The following is a 6,630-nucleotide window of genomic DNA, read 5'->3' on the forward strand; positions in this document are numbered from 1 at the left end:
TTATCACAAGAATTCCCAAACCAGTGGGTGATGTCAGGTAACTCTCTTCATATGTTACACTGTTCATGTCCAGATCAGCCTGTGTACAGCTGGCATTCTCAGTCTCGATAACCGGTTAGTGTGCTGTAGGTGTTAGGGCATTGCAGTAATCAGTCCTGGTTAGATGTCTGAAATAAAGTTAACACAAACTTCAGATGTTTCATTTGTCTTTATTTGTTTTTGTTCTGCAGCACAGTATTTAGCAGTTTGTTTAGTTTATTACACTTACAAATGTGTCATCATTTTGTGAAGATTACCTTGCTGAACAAAGCATCATAAAATGGTACTTCCCATAGAAGACTTTCTGTGATAAAATCTGCAAACGTGACATTTTCGATTGGCTTTTTGTCAAAGTATCAAAGAAGATGTAATAACTATGAACGACTGGGTTTTCTTTTCTGTAGGCTAACTTCCAGGTTAGCCTACAAAAACCCCCTTACCCCTGCAGCACTTTCAGCATGTTAGTCATTTACAACTGCAGCGAGTTAATATCCCTTTCAGTTGGATTTTAAGTGTGTATGCAGGGAATTTCCCGATGCCTGCAGCATATTTAGCATTACAATTATCAGCAAGAGAAGCGTTATGAATGATGGGAAAATGTCTTATAGTTAACAAAGTTCTATTTGCGAAGTAAGCACATTTTCAGAAACCAAACGATGCTGCCGTCCTTATAAAGTTGCATTCCTTAACGCACGTCGTCAGTGCTGTGAAAAAAGTATTTTTCACCTTTTAGTCTAGATTAAAAGATCTCAAAAATTAACATAACAATAATAATAATACTAATACTAATAATAACTTTATTTATAAAGCGCTTTTAAACAAAGTGCTGAACAGTTATTTGAAGATAAAAAGATAAATAAATAAATAAAAGCAATACAATTTAAAAGCTGATAACAATTTAAAAACTAATAGGCGTAGAATAAAGACACATAGGATAGGGTGAACAAGTGGGTCTTTAACTTAGCTTTAAAGACCTCCACAGCACATGCCTGCCTAATATCTTGGTTGTTCCACAAAAATGGGGCATGAAAAGAAAAAGCACGCTCCTCAAATAGTCTTTTTTTTTTTGGCTTTAGGAACTTTTAGAAGGTCAGTATCCTGAGATCGGAGGGCACGGCATACATGTCATATCATGCTCTAAGAAACGGCTGAGAAATAAAGTCATTGACATCTATCAGTCTGGAACTGGACGAAAAGCCATTTCTAAGGCTTTAAGACTCTATTGAACCCCAGTGAGAACCATTACCCACAAATGGAGAAAACTTGGAAGAGTGGTGAACCTTGGCAGAAGTGGCCGGCTTTCCAAATTTACTCCAAGAGAGCATCAATAAAAACATCATCTAAAGAATTGCAGGACCCACTTATCTCAGTTAAGATCAGAGTTCATGACTCCACAATAAAAAGGAGACTGGGCAGAAATGGCATCCAAGGAGAAAACCACTGCTCACCAAAAAGAACACACAGGCTCGTCTCGCATTCTACTAAATCCTGAAGGAGAATGTCCGACCATGAGTCGGTGCCCAGAAGCTGAAGCATACTTTGGTTATGAAGCAGGACAATGATCCAGAACACTCCAGTAAGTCCACCTGTGAATGGCTAAATAACCAAATGAAGATTTTGGAGTGGGCTAGTCAAAGTCTGGTCTTTGGTGTGATTTAGATGCTCAGGTTGATGTTAAACGAGCCAAAATTCCTCCACAGCGATGTTGAACAGCGTTTACCAGTTATTGTAAACACTTTATTACAGTTCTTGATCTCATGGTCGGCACAGGCAGTTATTATTCTTTGTGGGGAATTAATTTTTCATATATACGATTACGTTTTTTAGGATCACAGATTTTTTTTTTCCCCTAAAAAATGAAGTCATTGTTTAAAAACTATATTTTGCATATACATCTTTGTCTAACATCAAAATGTGTTTACTTTCACCGAACACCTGCGGTTACAATTTTGTACGTATTAAATCCCATTAAATAAGATGTATTACTTTTCATATATTCACATATGCGATTATAAAAATACTATCCAAAGCTTTTATATGCATTTCATTAGTCTTATTTTTTATATCCAAATCAAAGGAGAATATAAAAACCATTACATCTGAATGCACTTTGTGTGGATGCCTCAAACTAGCAATAATTGTCTTCAAAGCATCCAGATCCAGCTGTGATGGACATGATTTGTTGCATGTGTGCCTCTGGAGGCTTAGTTTCCGATGCAGCGAGCAGACAAACCCACATTTGCTGTCGGGCCACAGATTGATGCTCGCAGGAACCCAGCTGGTTACAGACTGAGACAGGAAATAACACTCTAATGATTGGCTTTAATTGAAAAATGAGACTCTTCCTAGAGAGGGCACGCTCAGGTTAGGAGGTGAGTGACGTAGGAAGACGTGGCACCGATCGCTCTAACATGAATCACCTGCTCGTAGCAGACTGAAATAGCCCAGGCAGGCAGAGTGGGCTGATAATGAGGTCTGTTTTTAATAAACACTGACTGAGGATGGCACTGCTGCCTGCTCTGCTCTGCATGCATGAATGTCCTTTTCCACCTTCTGTGAAAATCAGCCCCACCAATTCTTCCGTGAATAGCATACACCCTTCAGATCCAAAGCCCACCCCTACCTCTGCCTGCTTCTCGTCACATCACCCCCAGGCACTTAGGGAAGCAGTTCAAAGCTCTGCTGTATGTTTATCCAATCATATTTCCCTGCCATGACCACAGAGCTGGGCCTCCTCGCAGTGTCCAGTTTAATTTTTCCATGGAGCCATGCTGGTGAAAGCTCTGCGGCTTGGGGTTCAGGAGTGTCGTGGAGTTGAGATGTGCTTCCTGGCTGGTGAGCCACGAGGGTGGATCCATCTCTGAACGGGAGGGAGGGGGCGATTTATGATGGGAACCCTGTTATTATGGCCATCTGCGTACATAGTTATTGCACTGGTGCTGTGTTAAACATGAAGCTGTTACCATGTTAGACCTGGTAACTCCAACTTTCAGGTTTTTGTGGCCTTTTTTCTTTTCTTTTCATTGATGGCCAAAGGTCGGAGGTTGTTTTTCATTTAGCGCAGTGCTTTTTGATGCTCTCTGTTGTGGCTGTGAAGCTGAACACGCTCAAAGCAAAGACGGTTTTTCATTTGCTTGTTGTGCCCTAAAATTTAGGGCTTTGAGTTCTGTGTTTATAGACGATTGTAGTGACAATTTTAACCCGTTTAAAACACCAGGGTGAGGCGGCTTTAGCGAATGCTCTGTTTGCTGAAAATGTCCACACTGATGCAGAAAAGTAAAATAATAAATCAAGGGAGCAGAATGGCACTATGTAACACACTGAGATGAGACGGTGTTGAATAAAGTCGTTGGTTGTGAACAGTGTTGGTCAAGTTACTTGAAAAAGTAATCAGTAACTAATTACTGATTACTTCCCAAAAAAAGTAATCCCGTTACTTTACTGATTACTTATTTTCAAAAGTAATTAATTACTTAGTTACTTTGTTACTTTTTAAAAACACGATTTACAACCTGAATAGGTGATAAAGCGATAGATCTTTCAGCCCAATTCTACTTTTTCTGCATAATCCATCATACAAAATGTAATCAAATGGAAAAGTATCTTTTTTTAACTTGTTTTATTAGTTTTAATCTTTTAACTTTATGCATCAAGCAAAAATTAAATTATATGCAACATTCTCTGACTTGAATAAATGAGTTTAACATTTAAATCTATTTTCTGCACATTCCAGCACATAAAATAAAATATTTTTTGTGTTTACACTCACTCTTTCAAATAGATGCAAGTAAAACACAGCAGAAAATAAATAAAGTCAAAGACTAGCGGTCCTTTTGCTCTATTTTCACCTGTAAAGCAGGAGTGGGGCAGGCGGAGGTTTGCCCTGGTGCAGGTGTGCCGCAGTGGTCAGTTTCTCTGTGAACTTCCCATTACGTCGTTGCGCACTCGGTGCTTGTTTAGGGGGGGGTTTTTCGCTGTAAAAAGAAGTTTTCTTCCCACGCACAACGGACGCTAATGTTTTTGTCACTTTTTATGGAATCAAACTCAAAATAAGGTCAGTACTTCCACGCTTTAAACGCTGCATGCTCATACTCTCTCCCGCACTCGATATATTATCCATTGTTGATCTGCACACAGCTGTTGTCACGAACGTTGCACTCGCTTACGTCACTGTCATGAGACATTCTCGCAAAAAAATCACGGTTTTAGTAACGCAGTAACGCAGCGTTCCTACGGGAAAGTAACGGTAATCTAATTACCGTTTTTGCAATAGTAATCCCTTATTTTACTCGTTACTTGAAAAAAGTAATCAGATTACAGTAACACATTACAAGTAACGCATTACTGCCCATCTCTGGTTGTGAATATGCAAGCTTTTTTGCATAAGCTGGACCCAAAGAGCTCAAACCACTGATGAAGGGTTTAAAAGACTTAGTCATTAGTCATAGAGAGTGGAGTGAATAATGAAAAGACTGGTTAATGGTGCAGAGCAGGGAGGTCTGCAGAAGAAGAGAAAGGAAGTTGACTGAAGATTTTGGTGCAAGTTTTGATTTCATTCAGAAGTCTTAATAATTTGCGGTTGGGATTTTCCATCCAGGGAGAGAGAGTGTCGATGCAGTGTGGGCAGCTAGGTCGGTTAAAGGTAAGTCTTTGCCTTTGTTGTTGTAGCAGTAGTCCATTTGGATCCGGTGAGAGAAGCCGGCTCTACACACTCCTTGGGGAAAAGCTGGTAACTACTTTGGGAAACAACATAGAGATTTAAAGCAGGGAACAAAGGAGAAAAAATATTACTGAGCACAAAGCACTGAAGTTAGGGCTAAGCAATAGGGCTTATTTACCACAATGATAGCGACAGCAGAGAGTGGGTGCAAAAGGCAGTCTTTAACTACAGCGTCACTGATGCACAACAGCTGTGTGGGTGCCCAGGAAAGGGGAACTTTCACGAGTAACCACCAGCTCATGTCACCATCAAAGAGAATTTAATAAAGGTTTAAGAACCAAAATAACACAAACTCTTCAGGCACACCCACCGTTTTCTCCCGATGAAGGGAGTCCTCGCTCTGTGACGAGGCTTAAAGCCCAAATACTTCATACCTGAGGGCCTGAGTCACTCGCCGATGTTCTGCTGAGCCTGACTCAGATGAGGACAAACACAAATATACATGCCGACAAGTTCGCACTGAGTCAGAATCTCATCAGCGCCTTCACCCGGCTGGCTGCTGTCCACAGCAGCTTTTAAGTGTGGTGACCCTGGGATCAGGCCTGCATGCCTTCCCCTTTAACTCAGCATGGATCAAAAAAATGCCCAGCATTCTGGGGGCTTTCAGATGGGCCAGCTCTGCTAAATATATCAGATAGAGAAGGAGGGCGAATTACGCAGAGGACTTTTCTTCTCTCACACACACAAAAACTATTTTCCAACCACGTTTTAACCCCTGGCGCGCCTCCTCCCGCCCTAACAGGCCCACTGTGCCCAGTGTGTTTCTAATACTCTCAGATGAAGGCTGTAAAAGCCTGGTATGCCTCGTCCTTTGTGCGTGTCCTTTATGTTTTCTGTTTTGTGTTGTTCACTGATTAAAGACACAGAGGGTCTGTAAGTGAGCGAGCAACCATCAGAGACGCAGGTAAAGCAGATGGAAGAAGCAGCCATCCCCGCCGGGCCTCCCTTCCTCCTCATTTGAAGCTCCACCGCTGAACTGTGACCCATCAAGTCGCTCAGCCAAGATGCAGTAATGACCCCCACCTCAGCTTCCACTGCACGCATGCAAAGAAATTGGAAAGCGAGAAGGGGGGCATCTGTTGCACATCTGAACCTTCATGAAATGTTTAAAAGGAGCCGAACACAAAAAATACAAATTCACAAAGATCCAATTTCCTCAGAGGAAAGTTATTTTCGAGTGGAGGTGTAAGCTTAGTAGAGCAGATATCAATTGTTTTGTAAACACACAGGATTAAAATGGATCAGCTGTTCAGGGCTGAAAAAAAAGATATTAATCTTGTTTTCTAAAATTGTTATTAAATAATCCTGTATGCTGCCGGATAAGGTCACAGTGCTGAGGAAAAGCTAAAATAGGAAAACATTTATGCTTTAAAAGTGAATTATAAAAAGATAAGCTGCCTTGCTTGCTTGCATTTTTATAATTGTGGTCTACAGGGATAAAGCTTTTTGAAGGGGATTGTTTCGGTTGTAATACTGTGAATGACCTCTAGGCCAAACTCTGGCTGCTACACATCCAGCTCTCCGTATACAATCATGATTTAAGCCACTCTTAGACACTCATCAACCTCAACAATAACATACCGTCCGGAAACGTTGCTAGGTGTCTTCTTCAAGCAGGGTAAAACTGGTTGCAAAGACGATGCTGCACTAAAAAAGCCTCTCTGTGGTTTCTTTGGTTGCTATCAGATTGTCAGGGTTGCCTGTAGTTTGCATGGAAGACTCTGACTTCTCTGCAAACACTTGCAAACTAATCGCAGAGCTGTAGTGGGAGTTGAAAAAGTGTGATGCAGGAAAACAGGAAACGGAGATCAGTTGCCTTCAAAATAAAAGTTGGACCTTTTGGAATGTGTTGGTTGTAAGATGAATTTTCT

Source organism: Perissodus microlepis, chromosome 22 (genome assembly GCF_051167445.1).
Source record: "Perissodus microlepis isolate ML-2025 ecotype Zambia chromosome 22, ASM5116744v1, whole genome shotgun sequence".
NCBI lineage: Eukaryota > Metazoa > Chordata > Actinopteri > Cichliformes > Cichlidae > Perissodus > Perissodus microlepis.